Source organism: Cavia porcellus, unplaced genomic scaffold, assembly GCF_034190915.1.
Source record: "Cavia porcellus strain 051 isolate PalLab524CR breed Dunkin Hartley unplaced genomic scaffold, mCavPor4.1 scaffold_20, whole genome shotgun sequence".
Taxonomy (NCBI): Eukaryota; Metazoa; Chordata; class Mammalia; order Rodentia; family Caviidae; genus Cavia; species Cavia porcellus.
The window spans coordinates 13637364-13660192 of record NW_026947503.1 but is presented as its reverse complement, the minus strand read 5'-3'; positions in this window follow the sequence as shown (position 1 = coordinate 13660192).

The following is a 22829-nucleotide window of genomic DNA, read 5'->3' as shown; positions in this document are numbered from 1 at the left end:
ATCATTGACTGTAAGGTCCCAAATCTATGACCATTTTAAACTTTAGGGAGACCCCTCCCCAACCATTTCTCTGAGAATTGCATTATTTCTGAATTAGGTGAAGATTCATGTTGAAATTCAAAATCCCAATTGTTTTTCTTCAATTAAAAGAGCATTGAATGGAAGGACACTGCACCTTTTACCTTTGGAAAAAACTCAGAAAACCTAAGAGTAAATTAAAAGCTAAGAATGTAGCCTGAGAGTTTAATCTCACTACAGGTAACCTGGCAATCATGCCTCACGAGGCAGTGTGCTGACATGCTGATTAAAGTTAATTTATAAAGACTGAGTCCAGACAGTTCTGTGCGGCCTGTCACTAAGCTATCAGTCATAGCCACCAGACACCAATTAGACAAAGCCAGGTGAGAAATACCCTCCTGAGGTTTTAAGCCTCAGGTGGTAAGTAGTTTCAATGTAAGTAGAGAGCACTGTGGAAATGTTCTTGAATGACTCATAAAAGAAAATCTAGTGTTCATTCTACTTAGGGTTAGAGCATCATTTCAGTTGTTCTTCTAGCTGAGCAGAGAATTAGAAACTGGGAATCATTTTAAAATAAATGTCTTCCCTACTGGCATATAATTCCTAAAATATATTTCAACTATGTAATATAAAAATAAAGTGCAATAATTTGTGATGTTTTCAGGCACTACCATTGCAAGGAATAATAAGGAAAGCAAACCAACTGTGTACTAATTTGAACTGGATAAACACTTGCTTCCTTACATTCATTCTTACATATAGATTATTAGTAACAGTCATGGAAAGTGTGATTTTTAAAAATAAAATTTACAAAGAATGAATAGTTGAGGAACAGGAGTATGTACTGTCTTATTGGTCAAAATAAACTTAATAGGCTTCAGCATATTAAAGTTAGGATTGCTACTATAGTTAGGGAACATAGGTTAAAATCAAGGCATAAAGATCCTGTTAAAATAGAAAATACGGGTTGATTGTGATGTACCCGTCTAATTGCAGAATTTAATATTGCTGTGGAAACAAACCCTATATGGAATCATGCCTCTTCTGAATCTTCTTAATACTTTGTGTCTGGTCCTTCATTAAGCATAAGTAAGAATATATGAATCACAATTTTATTTTGTTAATTAAATTTATTTCTGACAGCTTCCATGCCCCTTACCTTGTAAATGAAATAAAATTGTGAATGCCAAAGTTAAAGTATTTACTCATATGCGCGTGTCTGTGAATGGTATTATACTTTATGCAGTTTAAGATAAACATTTGAGTAAGTGAAACTATTTCCAGAAGAAGTGCAAAATAAAGTATTTGTAGACTATTTTATTCCCCAAGAAGGGGTAAAGTTAAAGCATAACAGTACTGAAGAATTCAAATGAATAGGAAACAATAGTCCCTGTTAAGAGTAGTTGGTAAGAAATGGCACAAAACTTGGAAATCACTTAGTTTCCTAGGAAATGATAATGAAATTTTAAAAGGCACACATGCCCATAATATCCTAAATCAAATTAACTATTGTTTTGATTGGAATTATTGATACAAGTGGGGAATGAGAGAATTTCTACAAATACACATACATATCTTTGCATTTTATAATAATGTATTTTATATATTATAAATAGAACAGTAAAATCAGATTTGGACGTTTTTTGATCTAGACACTTTAGGAGCATTCAGGACTTGGAACTGGGTAGTACAGGTAGAATTAGGGAATGAGCAGAATAAATATATATTTTGGGAGCTTTTAGCAGAAGTTGATTATGAACACATGTCATTTCAATTAAGTAAAATAAATTGGTAGCTGTCTTTTTATCCAGTTTTATTTTATCATGAATACCAAATTTATCCATATAAGTAATCTTAAATATTGGTGATAATATCCATTCTTGATTGACTTACCTATAACATGAATATTTATCATATGACGTATGTGTATACATCTTGAGAAAATAAACCTATGGAAAAGTCATACTTTAGCATAAAATATAACATAAAGGATATTTCAACCCTTTGCAATGGATTTTAATATCAAGATAAAACTATTGCTGTATCAATTTTTAGCATCTAAAATTGCATCCTATTCTAATCTATATTCTTCACAGACATTACTTAATACATTTTAATCTTCATTCTTTAGTTTTATTAATAAAAGAATCAAGAAAATTATCTTCTTTAAATGATAACATATAAGTGATCAGGTCTGCAGGAAAAAGTACTGTTTAGCTCACTGACCACTGAGGTACACCAAGATTTTGTTTGAAATTTTGAGCCTAATGATCTGGTGTAAATATCTATTTCTTTTCTTCTTATTTGCAAACTTCCATTTTCCCTTTAAGCAAGATAAATATCTCTGTTTCTAAGAGTTGGCTATTCTTGACTCCTCTTGGAATTATGAGACCTTTTATTTCTCCCTCCTTACAGTATGTATCTGTAACTTGATCTGTTGGTGTATTTAAAAAGGTGCAGTTAAAATCAAATGTCCTTCCAGGATTCAAAATTACCTATTTCTCCCTTGTGTCCTTCCAACCCATAGCACCCCTTATCCCTTTGAGCTTCTGATTTCAATTCAGCTGAAGATTCATTGTGATACAGGTCGACTGTCTTAGAGACTTAATAGAAACCAAATTGCTACACACTGAACAGCACAAGCTTTGTACAAACATAACAAATGAAACAATACTGTAATATTTGAGATGTATCTCAATTCTAAACAATGTTCATATTGAATCTACTGGACTGAAGTCTTCTGTTAAAACTGTGCTTAAGGGATTAAGTAAGTTTAAATATTTTTAGGGGTAAACATTTTAGCCATATTGTTCTGCTGAATTAATTTGTAATGATATACCAGGGAAGGGGACATAAAGGAAAATCATTTTGATGATAAGAATAAATTGAGGAAAAATGAGTCCCTTAAGATGAGTCTACTCTGACAGCCTTATTCAGGTGGTAGCAAGGGTGGCCGGTGCAGAGGGAAGCAGTGACCACTGTTAGATAACAAAGGCGTGGAGCACATCACCAAAGCAGTAAAACCACACAGTGAAAGAGGTGACCTGCTTCTTGACCTCGAGTGTTATACAGATGAATCACTTTTCAAATCTTTTTGATAATAAACACCTTTAAAAGAAATGGTACCATTCTTATATTTTACCATTTTATGATAACCATTGATACACTCTTTAAGTATATGATTTAGATATTTAAATACTATGCAGAAGATTTCAAAAGCAAACACAATCCTGATAACATTTGATCTTGCAAGTGTGACAAGTTTGTACTAAATATTTTTGCACATTAAGTAAGTCTCTGGCTTCATGGGACAGCAAACTTACTTTTATAATATTTCCTTGATTTACTGTAAAACCTGGGGTGATGGATAAGGACATATTAATGAATATAAACCAGTTCTACTATGCAAATTATAAATTCTTGACACTGAACATTATACTTAACTGTTACTTGAACATGGTATATTGCTCAGGCCAAGTTCACCACCTTTTCTCAGACTTTTTGTTTGATAACTATCTCTTGAAATACATGGCAAACAGAAGAAGAAACATACTCACAAAAGCTATGCTGTATATAAACCATGGATTGGCATAACTCTAGATGGATTGACTACCACATTTTCTTTACAAATTGGCATCACACTAACAGTAAAAATTAACATATCATACTCAGGTTTGGCTCTTTGGCATGCATTTCTAAAATTTTTAGTTTGTAATATAGATTGATTAAAAGCCTAACATGGAGCATCATTTTCTCCTTATTAAAGTTCACATATAGTAGATAAATTAAATGTTTTAGATTACTTTTAACTTTATAATTATAGCCAGAAATTTCCAATGTTTTCATATATTGATGTTGGTTTGTGTTAGCATTCTATACAGGATGTTGACAAGAATATGCTAAAGATACATAAATAAATATCAAACTCTTTCTTATAAATATCAAACTTTTTATTTATGTGACAATAAAACAAGAAAGTATACCTGAGATTTCAAATTGTTCTCTAAAATTCAAATTGTTCTCTATTTTAGAGAACAATCAAACCATAAATTGGTTTGATTTGTGGGTGGGGTATTATCAAAATCAGAAGTCACAAAAGCACCTCTAGCCTGTGATAATTGTCCGGTTCTTGGTTAGTGAAAGAATGAGCTGGCATTAAAAGATTGTATGTTGAGTTGCTAGATCAACTCCAGGGAAATTTGAAAACACTAAAATTCCGTATCTTTTGTGACTGAAATCTCAAAGTCCCATCGTAGCCATGTGGTAGTAGTCTATGATCAAATCTGCCTATTGGGTCTAGTTGGGAGAAAATAATTCAGAAATATTGGCAAGTACACATTTAATTAGGTAAGTTCTATTTCAACCTGAAAATGTTAAAGTGCAATACTGGATCATTTGGGATAGGATTAGTGTTGTCACAAATGACAAACAACTTCTAGCATAGAAAATCAGATCCTATTTTCTAGCTTTCAATAAGTTTCCTCTCATCATTCCACTAGAGTTATTTTCTATGTTTTATTGACTCCAGAATTCAGCCTGAAAAAGAAGACTGTAGCTAGAAAAGAGAGCAAAAATAAGCATGATGAATTAGCCAGTTCTTTGAGCGTCTGCTGAAGTGTGTCACTAGTCACAGTACTCATTTTGCCACGGCTTACATCAGTAGTGCAGGGAATTCAGCCCTCACTTCCTAGAGAGGGAGCAATCTGTAAACGATTACAGGCTCACATCGTCATATCTGGTTTGTCAGGTTTCTACAGTTAGGATAAAATACCTGATGACTACAATTTATAGGTAAGTTTATTTTGACTCATGAGTTCATAGGTTTCAGCCCGTGGTCAGCCAACTTCAAGCAAGAAGTTTCATAGTAGAAGCGTGTGGTGAAGTAAAGATTCTAAAACATGACAGTCCAGAAGGAGAAAGCAAGGAAAGAATGCTCAAGAGGAAGTGGGCAAGATGGTTTTTCCAAGATTGTGCATCTATAATCTCCTATGTGTCTCTCCAGCCAGTCAAGTGGCCAGTGAAAATTAACCATTGTAATACCTCACATGAATATCTCCCATATTAGACCTGTAGAAAAGGAACTTCAGTTCCACTTTTTAAAATACTTAATATCTGCTCTTTAGAATTTCTCAAGTAAGCACTTTTCCTGGTTTTCAGTAGCATACTCTACATGCTCCCTGGGGGCATCTGGTCAGGGTGTGTTTTCATCACAGCATGTCTGTTAACTCAGCATGAGCTCTGCCACTTTCCTAATCACGGATTTGGACTACACAGCTTTGGTCCACTTACTGGCTTTACACTAATGAGTTAGTCCCAAATCAACTTGACTACCCTGTCTTTGGATCAATTGTACCCTTAGCAAACTGTGAATAACAATAGTACTCACCAACCTCATAGGATTTTTGTGAGAATTGAAAAAACGTGCCTGTGCCATGTTTAGATAAGTGTCTAGAATCATTTAAGTGTTATTTACTTTCAAATAGTTAGAGCTTTTCTTTCATTTTAACTGGTAATGGAAATTGAACCCTTAACCTAATTAAAATGATGTCTTTGGTTTATATGAATATACATGACACTAACATCTCTATAACAATATATTACTATAGATCTCAATGAAAAGATATAAAATTTATTTGAGTAAATCAAATATTTGAATATTTATGGGTGCCTTTGAAATAAAATTTCACCTAAATTATAATAAAATGTTTTTTTTTTCTTAAAAAAGTACATTTTTCCATGACAGTATTCATGCATACATTGTAAGATATTTTACTATCTTAAATTTTTCTTTCTCAGTGTTTGGTATAAGACATTTGCAGTGCTATGGAAAAGGTACTAATATTGACAAACCAATAATAGATTATATTGTCTAACTGTGCTGAACTCTGGCTCACTCATCACACCAAGGACTTAGTTGTGTGTCTTTATGTAATTATGAAAATACTTTTATGTTGTAAGTTACCAACAGAGGCCTTTGTATTTTGAAAATAAGAACGAGTTTTAGTCAATAGAGCCACTGGAGCGATCTGAAAGTAATGCGTTTGACAAGACTGGGTTTCTGCATAAAGTTCTGTCATAGCTTAAAGTTAAAAGTACAAAAATACTATAATAAGATGTAAGTACAGATATCTGTGACCTTGAGTAAGGAAAAGATTTCTTAAATAAAAAATAAGCTATAAAACCAAAATAATTAAATTGAACTCTACAAAATTTAAAAACTTAAAATATATTTGAAGGATAGTATTCAGAAAGTTAAGCCACACTAGGAAAAAATATTTGAAAAATATATATGTCTAAGGCTTTGTTCAGATAAAATAACTCTTTTTCGTTTATTTGTTTGTTTTGTTTTGGGGACAGTGTCTCCTTGTGTAGTTTAGGCTGAACTTGAACTTACCATGTGGCCCAGTCTTGCCTTTCATTCACAGCAACTCTCCGCTCTCAGCCTTCCAAGTGCTGGGATTACAGGTGTGCATCACCATACCAGGTCGGTTATAAATAGTTTGTATAATTTATTAAAAAGAAAAAATCCAATGAAACACTTTAACTGATTTCTGCATATTATTAAAAAACATACAGTTTACAAGTAAGACATGAAATGATCTTCACTATCAGCGGACATTGTGAAGAAAAGCCCAATAAACTCATTTACATAATCATATTCACCAGGGAAGATAAAACTAAAAGCCAGACAATACTAAGTGTAGACAAAAATGTGAAGCAAATATATCATTGATGTCTCACAAGAATACAACACAATGCAGCTGTGTTAGAATTCATTCTGGCAGTTTCTATGAAGTTGAAATTCACTTACCAGATGCCCCTGTAATTGTATCCCCAGGTATTTACTCAAGAGAAATGAAAGCATATGTTCTCACAGAACTTTCATGCAAATGCTCACAGTATGTGTATTCCTCACTGCTAAAACCTGGAAACAGTCCAGATGCCACTTACACTATTGATAAACAAACTCTGACACATCTATACAAGTGAACACTTCTTAGCAATAACATAAAATGAGTCCCTGTTACACACACAACATGAATGAAATGAAAAAGCATTGTGCTAAACAAAAGAAGACAGAGACAGAAGTAGACTTAATATTTGATCAGTTTATTCTCACTTCTGAAAAAAGCCAGTGGTTTCAGAATTGTGGAAATCAGCTCAGTAGTTAGCCAAAGCTGTGGAATGTGCAAGGAATGAAGTACAGAACTAAGTATGAGTGATGAGAATGTGTCCTATTTTCATATTATAGTTATGCACTAAAAAAGGATGTTTTAATAATAGGCTAGATATACATTAGAAATCTCAATTTATATCTACTATGCCATTGTAGCTTTCTCACTTTGCATCAGGATGCTCTATGATGTTTGCACAAGTATGAAATCCCTGAAAATATATTTCTCAGAGCATGTCCCAATTATCAGATTTGGATGACTGCATACAAGTATACACACGTGTCTTTGCTACAATTTGACAACAATTTATACTTAAACTGTGTTATTGTATTGTATATAAATTATATGTCTGTGGTGATGGGTTGCCAATTGATGATCAACTTGTAACACCCAGCTGAACTGAAGTAGTGTGGTACTGAGTGTGGAGGGTCCAACTGGGGATTGTTGCCAATGTCAAAAGGAAAACTGAGAGGAAGAAGTGGTGTTGTGTGTCCTCCTGTTGTTGTCAGTTTTCCTGAAGGAGTTGTTGAGCTTCTTTCCAGACATGACCGTGGCTGTTGTCATCATCAGAGGAGCTTGAGATCTTGTTATTGCTGATAATGGCTGTGGTTCACTTTGAAGGAGCTCTGGTCCTTACTTTGGGCATCGCTTCCTGGCTCTGGTGGAGAAGGTGTGAGAAGCTTGTCCTTACACTAGCTTCCTGATATGAATTCGGCAGTTCTCACTGTCAGAGGAGCTTGGGACCTCGTTGTCGCTGAGGCTGGCTGTGGTACTTTTAAGGGAGGTATGGTCCTTACTTTGAGCATTGCTTCCTGTTTCCAGCGCAGATCCCTCAACCTACTGGCTCAGATCCTCAATCCCACTGGCACAGACTTTGTAGCTTCCACCAGTTGGACTGTGGGGGCATTGTCATGGGCTCTGGGTTTTCAGCTGGACTCATGCAAGGCATTGCTATGCCTTGCATAGAAATCCAGGCCCTAGACTGGATTCTTTGGATCTTAGTGTGTGGACAGATTTCCTGCACATTTTTTTTTTTTTGTACTTCACTCTTTGGATGAATATCATAAAATAACCCTATAAATTATGTGTCCTGCATTAAATTATTTTCCATGCAAACCCTGACTACAATATCTGTAATAGTGTTTTTTAAAAGCAGATTTGTGGATATTCAAATACATTTCCTTACAGAGTACCATTATTCAGAAGTAAAATATGTATGTGTTCATAAAAAGCATTTTTTGTCAATATGAGCAACTACTAAGCCTAGCACGAATCTTAAACAAGTTGTCTTAAAAAATAACTACAACAACCAATGATATGTACTTTAATGCCATGACCACATTGAAACCCACACTTCTACTGTGAGCATCAGACTAGATTCACCTAACACAGATATCACTATAATATTGGTTTTGAACTTCTTCTTACTAAGAAGTTTTGGTGTCAGAAATTCTCATTCAAATGTCAACTTCCAATAAGGTGAAACACATACTGCTCTGGATGCATTGTAGTGGAAGCTTGGGTATCAGATGTTTTTATCTCCAAAGAGTTGGCCTCTTGGGCTTTATTGTACAGTACACAGCTTGAGCACCAGTGACTGACAATATTCTCATAGGAGACCTTATTTTAACATTCTAGATTATAAAAATCAACAAAAAAAGATTAATTGTGAATGAATGAATTAAAAATATGAAAAAAATACACATTATTCATTTAGGTAATCATACATGTCATAGTCGAATATTTACAGTCTATAGTATTTGAATAATCAGAAAGAAAAAGGTATAGATTAAGGACTTTCACATTTGTTTAACTGTTTTACATTTAAAATTTTCTCTTATTATCCATGTTTTATACTATTTTGAGGAGAATTTTATCTTTTTTATTTCATATAAACAGAAGCAGTTATTATCTTTCATCTAAAGATATTTCCAGTTCTTTATAATAAACTATTTTTCCAAAGCCTTCACAACTAAATATTTAGTGCATATTGCTGAAAATCAGGAAATCTCTTCCATTTGTTTTCCTTCTCCCTGTCATTTTCTGACTGTTAAGTATCCCGTATCAAGTCCAGCTGTCTCTGTATTCTGTTTACCCAGTAGGACTGCGGAGTTTTCCACTGATTTTTCTCAGCAAGAGAATCTTCCATACTGAGGCTGTCCTTGGAAAGGACATTCCTAGAAATAAATTTAACTAATAAAAAAAGAAAAACAACAATAAAAATGAAACATATGCTTCCACTAAGGAGAAGCATACATATCATGAACAATTCTATTTACTCTCTAACATTTTCGTATCTGAAAATGCTTTTGTCTATTAAACTTTTGTTGATATTCAGTAAAAGTGATTTTCCCCCCTCAGGTTTTTCACCTCAAGTGTATGCGTGTGTTATCATTTTACTGAATTTTCTTAAAATTTCTGCTACATGTTTTAAATACTATTAGTTGCAGTGTTTAATCCGTCATTAACTTTGTTTCATAACTGAATCATGTTGCACAAATTTTTTGACTTTTCATGATAAGATGATCAAATCTACTTTTATCTAGTTTCTACAATTTCACTGTATAACACTCAAATAGATAATTTTAATTAAACTAGTATGTCTTTTTGTGTCACTAGTTATGAGTATTTTTATTATGGACAATACAATTTAAAAATATATTAAAAGTATGTTACAACTTTAGTTATTATTTAACTATAATTTTTATCAAAATTCAAGAACTTCCAAAGGTTCTGAGACCTCATTTAAATGGTGGGGATTATATACTGCAGTTTTTACAAAATGCATAGATTAGCACTCATTTCTCTTTAATGTACAAAATGTACAAAATGTACAAAAATGTACAAATGTACAAAAATGTTTCAATCCCATAGCTAAAATACTAAATATTAATACATATTTCTGAGTCATATTACATTTAAATACTTTTATAAGAGTTGATTAAAATTGCACTAAAGTACATGTGATTAATTTCACATTTACAGGACATTTACATTTATGATCTCAAAAAATTTCCTTTCCATGTCTGTGCAGTATCTCAAAGAACCGATTCTCATGCATAGCAAATTTAACATAATGGATCAGTTCATTTTAGATATAATTTTGCAAATGATTTTTTATAAGTTAATCTTGCTGAAAATCAGCTGCCTCGGAAACTATCGGCAGGAAACTAAGGGTTTCTTTATTATTATATGGATATTTTTCCAGAGATGTATATTTTTCAAAATTTAAGATAAAAACCAAAAATCAGGGATTGTGAATTTAGAAAATTAGAGCATCAGGTTCACAGGAATGATGACAATTGCATTTTGAACTGAAAAGTACTTGACATGGGTTTAAGTGGAGAAATGTTTTCCATTGCTTTTAGAACAGATTTCATAGTCCACAATGATTCTGTGTGTCGCAAATAGTTTGTTTCTAAGTTTTATGATTATATTCATGGATTGCAATGATCAAATGACTTCAAATACCATGCATATCTTTATTTTTGTCACTGAACATCTTTATTTTTATCACTGTAATAGTGGCTTACTTATTTGATACTGAGAATAAGTATAAGACATTATATATGCAAATCATTAGTTCTACTATTGAACTATAAAACCAGTCAGTCACATATATTTATTTACTTACTGTTGGATGAGGAAGTCACTACTGATTTTTGAGTAGTTACTTGTTAGTATATATAACTGCTAATTATTGTTGTGTGTTGATTTTGTATTCTGAAATTTTATAGCATTTTATTCTTTTAAGATTTTTTTCTTTTTTGTTAAGTTCTTTGAGATTTTCTACAGATAGGATCCCACTGTCACCAAACAGTAAAAGTTTCATTACTTTCCTTTGTCACATCTTCTATTTCTTTTTCTTACCTTTTTGCTCTAAGATTTCCAGTACTACCCTGTGTAGAGGAAATCATAAATGTGAACATCATTTTCTTGCTCATAACTTTGAAAAAAAAATCTTTCTACTTTTCACACTTGAGTTTAATGTTATCCATAGGTTTTAAGCCTATTACTTTGTTTTTTTTTTTTTTTTTTTTTTTTTTTTTGTCTTTTTCATTTTTATCGGTACCGGGGATCGAACTCACGACCGCCTGCTTGCAAGGCAGGTGCTTATGCCGCTGAGCTAAACCCCCAGCCCCAAGCCTATTACTTTGAGTTACATTCCTTCTATACCTTATTTATTTATTCATTTATTGAGATATCTATCATGGAGTAGTGTTGAAATTTGCCAAATATTTTTCTCTTTCATGTGTCAAGATTGGGTGGATTTTATCCTTCATTTTGTTAATGTGGTATATTGAGTTATAGATTTGTTCATCTTGAATCTCTTGGATAAATCTCTATCAACATGGAAGATTTTTCACTTGTCATAGAATTTGGTTTCTTAGTATATCACTGACAGTTTTTGTATTATCTTTTTCACAGATGCTGGCTTATATTTTTCCTTCCTTTCTCATGATCTTATTAGTCTTTGATATCAGGATAATGCTAAACTTATAAAAATTGTATGGAAGTATTCTTTTCCATTCAAATTTCTGGAGCATTTAAAACTATAACTGTTCGTTCTTCTTTTAATGTTTGCTAAAATTCTCCCATGAAGGTAACATATCAAGGGCTTTTCTTTGATGGAAGACATTTTATTACTGAATATCTCCTTACTCATAACTGTTCTTTTCAGTTAGTTTAATTCTTTATGACTCAGTTTTGGTAGTTTTATGCATCTAAAAATGTATTTATATCCTGCAGTTTACTCAAAAAGTTGTCATGTAATTTTTTACAGTTCTCTACCACACTGTTTCTGTGATTTCAGCTGTAGTGCCTTGTCTTTTATTTCTGATTTTCTTTATTGAGAATTATATCTATTTTTCTTAGTCTAGCTAACTAGTTGGAAATTTTATTTATTTTTTGGAGAAACTTTTAATTTTATTCTTTCTATTCTATTTCTACTCTCTCTTTTAATTATTTCTGTTGGGGCATATTTATTATTATTTAAGGTTTTCTTCCTTCTAACTTTGATCTTAGTTTCTTCTTTTTCCTTGATATATGACATTAGGTTGTTTTGTTGACATCTATTTTATTTCGTGATATAAATATTTATTGCTATAAACTTCTTTCTTAGGACAGTTTTTGCTAAATCTCAAAACTTTGATATTTGTCTGCAATTTTTGTTTCTCTCAATATTTTCATTTGACTTGAGAATGAGCTGTTTAACTCACTAGTTTAACTATTTTTGAGTTTTCCAAGTTTTCTCCTAATAGTGATTTAATATTAGTGTGTTCAGAAAAGATACTTGATAAGTTTTCAATGACTTTAAATTTGTTTACAAACATTTTGTGACATAACTTATGATCTACTTTACATAATGTTCTTTGTGATTTGTGCACAATACATACTGTTGAATAAAATGCTCCATTTTCCAAAGTACAGATCAAATTCAAAGTTTCCTTATTTTTTTCCTGTCTAGATAGAACCCCATTATTGAAAGTAGCATGTTCAAGTTCCTTTCTGCTATTATTATACTATTACAGTTTTTGTATTCAAAGTATATATATATTCTTCTGGATGCATATTTATAACACTAGTAACAACTCCAAAGTGATTTTTTACAGAAATACAGAAAACCCTAAAATTCACCTGAAATCACCCACATACTCACACTCACTGCCACATGCAACAAAACAAAATAGACCAGGTAACCAATTAAAAGAAATTTTTCTCATTTTGAGATTTTATTACAAAGGCTGTATGATTTAAAAACTTGAAACACTCATAAAACACACATATTAACTAATATTTAGAAAATAGTGCTCAATAATGAAAGCATACTTTTCTGGTCAATTAAATTTTGACAAATATGTCAAGAATATCTAATGGGAAAATGACATTCTCTTTAACAATTGTTGGTATGAAAACTTCATGTACACCAGCAGAAGTCTGAAACTCTACTCTCTCACAGAATTTACACACCTAAACTCAAAAATATATGGCTGGCTTAAATATATAAGTCTTGATACTGTAAAACTACAACTAGAACATATAAGGGAAAACAAATATGTGACATTAAACTGAGCAATAATGTTTGAGGGGATTAGTTTTTGACCCAAAAAGCTTAGGTCACAAACACCCAAAAGGACAAACAGAATTATACCCAACTGAGTATATTTTGCACAGTGAAGACAATAGTTAGGAAAATAATTAGACAATATAAACCTGGGAGAAGATATTGCTATAAAATTGTGTCTCGAAGCCCCCCCCCCAAAGCCTCCTGTGGTCATGGGAATGTGGGGCTTTCAAAGTTGGCTGAATCTAGAGTTTGTAACTAGTCCACTGTCCAGTGCTGGAACTGGTGGTGAGTGCTGCACTTAACCTGGGGCAGGTAGTCTGCATACACTATAAGGGAGGGAAAGAGGCTTGCTCTTCCATTTTGTCCTTTTATTCTATTGCTTTTAATATCTGCTGCAGCCATGACCTATTGTCCCTCTGCTATGCCAACCTGCCTTGCAGCCACCAGATTATGGACTGAAGCCTCAACAAACCTTTCCTTCCCTCATTTTGAACATTGGTATTTTTCTCAGCATTGAAAAAAAAAATAACCAACACAAATATGTACAAAGTATGCCTATGAATCAGCAAATATAACAAGGAAAACTATAAAAGTAACCTATATTATAAATGACTCAGGGCTGGGGATTTAGCTCAGTGGCATCAGCGCTTGCCTTGCCATCAAACAGTCGAGAGTTCGATCCCTGGTACCGATAAAAATGAAAAAAGACAGGGGCTGGGGATTTAGCTCAGCGGCATAAGCGCCTGCCTTGCAAGCAGGCAGTCGTGAGTTCGATCCCTGGTACCGATAAAAACGAAAAAGACAAAAAAAAAAAAAAAAAAAAAAATTGAACTGTGTCAGAAAAACATTCCTTAAAGGAAAATTTAAAATTAGCCAATGATTATATGAAAAAAAAATTATTAACTTTACTAATCATTACGGAAATGAATATTAAGATCACAAAGTATCATCTCAACCTATCAGTATGCATATTATCTCAAAACAAAAAAAAAATTGACAAAGATGTAGAGGAAAGGGAATGTAGTCAGAGGCTGCGAGGAGAACAATTAGAATAAGGACACAGAATTTATATTATTTTATGATGGTCACCCAGAGTTTAACACATGAAAGCACAGGGAAACTGCCCACAACAGTAAAGAGACTCAGAATACTCAGTCAAGGGCCTGGATCGCACAGCAGTGTCCTTCATGAGTCGAGATGAAAACCTAGAGCCCATGACAATGCCTACCACAAATACAACTGGAAGTCTGGAGCCCACAAGAAGAACTCACAAAAATCTGTTTATGGATCTGTGCTGGGAGTGAAGGAGCTGTGCTGGTAGGTTGAGGGTTCTACACTGGAAGTCATGCTCATAATAAAGACCAGGAATGTCCTGAAAAGCCCCACAGTCATCCTCAGTGACACGGAGGTTTGAGCTCCTCCAATGAAAGTAACAATCGGGTACAGGCCAGAGTTTCTCCTGGAAATTAAACAGCACATTCTTCTCCTCCAGAGCTAGGAAGCAATGCTCAACGTAAGGACCAGAGATCCCCCAAAGTGAACCACAGCCACTCTCACCAACAAGGTCCTAAGCTCCTCTGATGACAGTGGTGGAACTCACACTGAGGAAGCTAGTTACAAGGAGCTCCTCCAGGAGAACCAAAGGCTCAAAAAGCAACACGTAGGAAAACCCACAACACTTCACTCTTCTTCTCCAAGTCTCTATTTATGTTGGCAGCTTTCTTCAGGTAGGCTATCTATGCTCAACACCATATTAAATTCATTCAGCTGGTGTTAAGTTGACCATCAGTTTTTAATCCGTAACAAAAGAAAAACCTTCAGGCACCTAATAGTAATAAAAGTGAATGCAATTTAGAAGAGTTTTTAATGCAAAGTATAGGGTTTCTCAAAAAACTAAAAATAGAATGAACATGTGATCAGCAACTGCTGGGGTATATATACAAAGTTTTTGAATTACCACACCAAAATAAATACCAGTATTACCCCACACAAAGGATTTTTTATTCCACATGTTACAAAATCAACATAAATATCAACAAATGAGTTGGAAAAAATATACCTTCAAAGAATGTAATACTAATAAGCTTTGAAAAGAAGGAAATTTTGCTAGTTGTGACAAATATGTGATAAATATGAAGAAGGCTATGCTAACTGAAATAAACCAGGCATGGAAAGGCAAATATCGAATGTTCTCCCTTCTGTGTGGAGACTAAAACTCAGAAAACTAGAGAGTAGAGTAAAGGAGGACAGAGGAATGAGGAGAAAGGGAGGACAGTGGGAGGGATGAAAAGCTGTTGGTCAAATGATACAAAGTCTCAGGAGGAAAAACAGGAAAAAAAAATCTCTCTAAACAAAGCACAGAATGTTAAATTCGGTTAATACTAATGGATTGCATATTTTAAAACTGAAAGGGAAAATTTAGTTGCTCTTACCAAAGAAATGATAAGTCTGTGTGGTGAATGTATCTGTTAATTGACTTTATTCAATCATTCAGCTTTTTGTGCATTTTTAAAATCATTTCTTTGGGACTCACAAATATTTATAATTATGTCAATGATAAAATTAAAATATTTGCATATGTGGAGATCTTGTCATGATGCAATAGTTTAAATGACATCAAGTATTTTATTTTCCTAATTAACATTATTAAAAATATTTAAAAGTTTACAAGTGTACAGTCTGTTATTATGCATTTATTTAACTATTTGGCAAGCACTGTGACAGTTCTCAGTGGCTCTCCAAATGAGACAGTGTTCTTGTCTTCACGGAACTTAGAATCCAAAGAACTGCAAATGATGTGAAGACTATATAAATATTTGATCAGAATGGGAAATCATCAAAGCATAAAGGAATCGAGGACCCAAGAGTATCAAGGTAAAGAAAGGACAAAAGGTCAGTGCTACGTTAATCCAGATCTCCCAAAGAGCAGTTCTTCTCACCACATAGAAATTGAATCCACATTTGCAATTTGCATTGGGCTTTGCATAGTTGTAACTTTAAATTTCTACTGGACTTTGGGGTTGATGGAGCCTCTTTGAAGGTGCAATGAAATTGCAGTTTGCTTCCATACAATCATTTTCAATTACCACAGTTCAGATTTGAGACCCAGGAAGACCAATACTTGAATAATGTTTGTACCTGGAAATTAGGACAAGACTAGAAGGACCATTCAGGAAAATTAAAGCTAATTCTCAACAAGTTAAGCTCTCTACTCTTAGTTTGCCTTTGAAACATAAACATAGACATAAACTTCTTCAAAGGAATAATACATTGTTCAGAACTTATAGCATAGATTTTAGTGTCCTGTTTATTTTTATTATTGGTATATGTTATAACCTGGATAAGCAGACTAAAAGATGGAAAACCTTGAATAAAAGAATGTAACATAGACAAAGAGATGTGTTACATTTGTAATTATTAAACATGATAAAATTATCTATATTCAATACATTCAAGAAAGGAATGAAAAAATGAATTTTTGCTAAAAATCTAGAACCTATTATGAAGACTCATATTGAAGTTTTAAAACATAAAGACAGAAAGATATGTAAAGAGATTATACACTGTGTGATAGAAAATTTATGGTGGAAGAGAGAAAGAAGGACAAAGAAAAATGTATAGAGAATACATAAAACAACTAGGGAAATTAGAAGTACTACAAGGTAGATGTTTAAATCCTGCAATGATACAAGGGAGAAAATTGGACAGAATGAATATCTGAAAAAGCACTGTAGAGAATTTTTCACATCTGAGACATGTGTAAGATACCCTGTCATACAAAGTATCGTAAGTAAAAATTTTGCATGAGCACAGAATAATTAAAATCAAAGAACTAGAGAATATATTGAAAGTACCCAAGTAAAAATGACACAGTTTAACATCAAATAAATGATAATATCTTCAAGGACAATAAAAATAAGAGCGTGATGAAACTTTATCTTTTTATTCAAAAAATGTTCTAGAAAATGTGCAACTGTAGCCCAAGTAGTGTTTATTCTGAACCATTTGGGAGAATATTGTTGAGGTTGTTTCCTATTAGCCTCCAATATTCCAATTTGTGAATGCTCTAAAGTTAACACCATTCTTCTATACCTTCATGTATAAGCATCATAACTGGAAAATAGACAATAATTTATATCTACCATCTAGTTATTAGACTCCCATTTAGATTTTTATTGCCACGTAAGTCTCTGACAGAAAATGTTCACTTTCAGATCTTCCCTTGATTTTCATATCCCGATATCTCTGAAGATGAAAGCTTCTTTTCCTGAGGAATGTCATTCAATTCATATGTTCTTTCCTGCTTCTCTAGGATTATATTTAAATTATGAAACTTTTGAAGGACTAGCACAATTATTAAAGTTTTATTTCTAATATAACACTATATCGTACATAATTCTGTTTGGGGCTCTTATAGATTAGAAACTTTTAATTTTTTAAGAAAATGTTAACTTTGTCTTTTCATTGTAGAAACACTTATTTTCCCCTACAAATGGGCAATTATTTGTAAAGGATGGAAGATGTGGAAATGGTTTAAATTGCCCAATCCTTAACGATGTCTCCACCCATTCATTTGCCCATTAATATCTGATCTTACCTATGATTTCATGTTTTAATTTTTATTTAAAAACTACAGTTTGTTAAAGAGGTACACTGAATATAATTTACTTTAAGTAGATTGTTTATATCTAACGTATTTAAGAGGTGGAAAATAAGTATCAGTGGGTTTCACTTCCACACATGTTAGAGAAAATCACTTTTGTTTTTCCTATCTATGATAGATGCATATCAAATGAGTTTGGAAAATTGACATGGAATCTTTTTCTAGGGCAGAAGACATATTTCACTGCTAATCAACAACATGTAGATAAAGTACTGTTCTTTGGAACATCCTGGGCCGTTTAGCTACTGGATTCCTAAAGGGTAGGAAAATTCCTAGACTTAAATTGAATAGCTTTGACACACGCTCACAGCCTCAGCAGACTTACCTAGATTTTCCTCTTCTGTAGAGTAGAAAGCATTCTTAGTTTATATGGCTCTGACATTTCTCACTAGAACATTATTTTGTTGGCACAATTTCTAACGACTGTTCATTTATATTTTCAGATATTGGTTTCCAGATTTTCTCTTCATTGTGAAGTACTGATTTACAAAGATGACCATCTTTATCATATTTAGACTTAGACACTAAATACTGGGCAACTTTGGGGTATAGACACCCTAATTTTATTCAGAATTCCAAAATCAGTAAACACGTCTGTAGGAAATCTTCCCACCCTAATCACATCATGTTCAGACATTCAGCAATGGGTGACCATTGTTGAACACTTTATTTTCCTTTGAATGGTTCCTGAACCCCATGTTTAAATATGCTCTTCAAATTTGGGGCTTTCCAATGTCTCTGGACCACCACAAATCAATCTCTCTCTTTTCTCTCTTATATACACACACTGAATATATAACTATTGAATTTTTCAGGAAGTAAAGAGAAAGAGAAAAGATAGAATAAGAGTGTGTTAGAAAGAAATGTTGCAGTAAAATATTGTAAATCTATGAAAAAACTAATTGCTAACTTAGATTTTTAAACCCAGAATTCAGCTGATTAAATTTTCATATTTCAGTCTGAGAATAATCACAGAAGTGTGTACAGATCTGGAAAAATTGATGATAAAGAACTTGTCATTTAACCTGCAAAATTCATTTAAAATGAGTATTTTATGAAAACAAACTGGGTACAGTGGCACATACCTGCAGGTCTAGAACTCCAAGAGGCTGAGTAAAAGGACTGTAGTTTTCTATCCTGAACAATTTAGACTTAGCCAGACTCTTTCTCAAAACAAAAGTCTAGTAATATAATTTAGTACAACTCCTAGTCATGCAAAAGAAAAAAAATAATATGCAATAAGCAAAGCATGGAAGAATAATAAACTAATTAATTTGAGTGAAATGTAATAAGAATATGTTTGTGATTTTGAAATTTACAAAAATTAGTGAAGTCTCTGTCTTCATTTTCTATTATCGCTATATGAAATTTCCTTTGAAAGAACAAAAATGTATTACTATTCCACAGAACAGTAGGCTTGTACCATTCTCATAAAATCAAGATATTTATAGACTTCAGTACTTGCCAGAGATGTTATGAGATAATCATATTGTTGTTCTGCTTCATTTGGATGTTGTTTCCATTACATTTCTTGAAGATACAAAATCAGATTCCCTATTTTCTGGAGATAAACTGAGGACTATTTCTAGCTTTTAGAGTTGCCCCCCCTTCCATCTCTAGAATGCAACTGTATATAGAGTGCTACTGAGTCATTTTCTCTGGAGTACGGTACTGTATGCTTAAATGGTTTACTGGCCTTCCTAATCCCAAAACACCTTACTCAACATTCACATTGTAAAGGAAAAAAGGTTCAGTTTTTCTGAGTGTTAGGAGAGTCAATGAATGCATGGTTCTTAGGTTGCAAGACAGGCACATCATGTTGGAAATATATGGTGGGCAAAGCTGCGTAATTTATAGCAGCCAGGAAGCAGAGCACTGGAAAGTGTCAGAGAGGAATGAGACAGACCGTAGACAGTACTGCAGGCTATATCCCTGACCTACCCACACATATCTAGGAGCACACTTTAATAATATGCCAGGGATTTCTTTATCCAATAAAGCTGACTTATTAAGGTGGTTGTTTAATTTTATGCCAATTTTATGCAAAACATATCTCCTTAAACAACACTCAGTCTCTACAGAAAGATAGCAGCACATTCGTAATTTTTCTAACATAATTCAATGCTCTCACAACGTGAAGTACAATAATCTGTTCCCCCAAGTTTAAAGAGCTTCAGATTTTGTTTTCAAAGTTTAATCCAATTTGTTTCTAAGGATCAATCCAAGTATTAGTTAAAAACCATATGTAAAAAATGTTGCGTAATCCCAAGGTACAGTTAGCATGGTATAAACATTCTCATTTCAAAAGACACTGATAAACGACAGAAATAAACCAAAGCAAAACCTAACCCCACTGGGGCAAGCATAACATCGTATCCTGTTGCTCCCTATTCTGTAGTCTGCATATTGGGCAGTGAGATATGAGTTTTGCAGGAATTAGGTAGTGTCATGTCAATGCTTTGCTGGTTGCAGCCTATGCATACTCTCTCATGGGCCGGCTCATTTTCTGGGCTGCAGCTTTGTTCAGCAGACTTTCCATGCTTTTGACAGTTTCAATTCCTAGAGTGTCAGTTTAATCTTGTCTTCATTGATACAGCTTCAATCACTGCCCTCTAAGTGACTCGCTGGCCTTCTTTTGATGCCTGTATAAAATCTACCCTGACACCACACCTCTTACATCATGCATTCAGCAAAACCAGAATCACCTGGATGCTGTCAAATGCATCTGCCAGCTCAGGCAGTAACTGGGCCTCTTTGGAACATAGCCTCTGAGTACTTGAATGCATAATTGCAGGAAAATGAATCAATTCCAGAGAATCAATTCCATCAGAGGCCCTGCTCAATCAGACATTCCAGGGACTGTCTTCTCAAATGAATAGTTTAACCTTTTGCAGTGTGCAGGGAGTGGAGTTTTCCTGATTTGTGAGATCAATGGAGTTTTGCTGATTTCTGACATATCATCTTCTTTTCCCTGTAAAAGTCGTAGCTTTCTTTTTAACACATCTAATCTCTGTAACTACTGTGTCTCCTTTGGCCTTAGTGTTATAGCACAGGTCAAGATTTAAGTTTTTCAAAAGTTTCTGGTTTGCTTTTTGTACCCAATTCTCATTACACTTCTGGTTAAAAGCAGCCAGCAGTATGCATGTCACAATTTGAATGTTGAGCTGTCTTTAAATTTCTTTTACTTTTTAATTAGTCTTCAACTCTTCATCTCATTTTCCAGAAAAGTCTAAGGTCATAGAACAAATTTGAACAGGTTTCCTGCAATCTATAGTACACATAGCTGCTAGTTCAAATGGCAATGAAGTTTTTGTTCCTAAACAAATTTCTTGAGCTTAGTTTTTATTGTGCAAATTTTTATCAGCATCCTGGCCAGCGTGACTTATCAGGCTCTGTTTACTGTACTGTCGTCTCTGACTCCCATTTTCAAATTTCATCTATGAATGAGTTCTGAAACTTCTAAACCCCATAATCATGTACAGTCCCAGTTAATTACTCAACTTTTGATACCAATTTTCAGTATTCATCACTGTTCCTATTGCTGAAACACAGTATTTTAGGCTCACAACTTAGAGATGGTACTTGAGCTTAATTAGCTCGAGTTAAGATTTATTATATTGTCAGTGGACTGTAACACAGAACGTTTACGGTTAAGGGTTTAGAGGGGAAAAGTGGCTTAGCTCATGGTGGCTGGGAAATAGATCAGGGAAATAGTACCAACAGGGAACAGGGAAGTGACTATATATCCTATGTAAGGCAGTGCTTCTGTGGACACCATAACACACCCACCAAGACATGCTTTCATAATTTGGTGTTTCCTAATCCAATAAAATTAACATATCCAGATAAAAGGTCAAAACTGACCCACTACACTTAGATTTATTTGAGTTTCCTAAGAACTTCAGGATTTTTCATTCACTCACTTTGGTTGCTGTAATCACATTTCCAGTGTCTCTTTAGCCATGGAAATTAATATATTTACAGATTCTCGGGAAACAGAAGGACATCCTACAAAGAAAGAATGCAATTATTCTGCTTATTACAGTCTTCCAAATAAGGAGGAAAAGGAGAAACATGAAATAATTAAAATATGTGATTAATCTGAAATATGTTGAAGAAAAATTAAAAATAAAAAAGAGCACAGCAAAGTACTAAACTGAAAGAAAATGAAAAACTACTTGGATTACAAATAAAATATAGATTAATTTAAATATCATTTTCTTTTAAAATATCTCTCTGCCAAGATATCACTGATAAAAACGTATTTCCAAGTTCTAAAAAGAGCTCCAGAGAATAGATATTGACATGACTCATTTTAAAAGTAAGTATCATAATTTTGATTGTAAAATGTGCCAAAAAATTCATTTAAAGAAAACTATAAGTCAGTGCTCAACATTTCCATGAATTTCACCCCAAATTTGCAAGAAAAAATGGTGATGTGTTATGGTAAGTCAGGTTTGTTTCAGTCATGCAGTCTTACTTTTCTTTTTTGGTGACATTGGTGCTTGAACCAGAACTTCATACATGTTTGGATAAACTGCCTGCCTCTAAGCAGCAACCTTAGTTTTTTGTTTGAATTATTACCAATTATAATTACTATTATTATTGTCACTACTATGATTATTTTATTATTTGGTAATAGGGACTGAACAAGGGCCCTCTCACTGAGTTACATTCTCATCCTTATTTTTTACTCATAAAAGTCATATTTTGAGATAAGATCTTGCTAAATTACTTAGTCTGTCATTAAACCTGTGATCTTTCTGCCCTAACCTCCTGAATTGCTGGATTGACAGGTACATGGATCCATGCCTGGTCAGGATGAAACTTTTCAAGTAGAAAAGAATTTAATATGAATTGCAATTAACAGAATATAAAATGGTAAATATGATCATTTTAGAAGTAG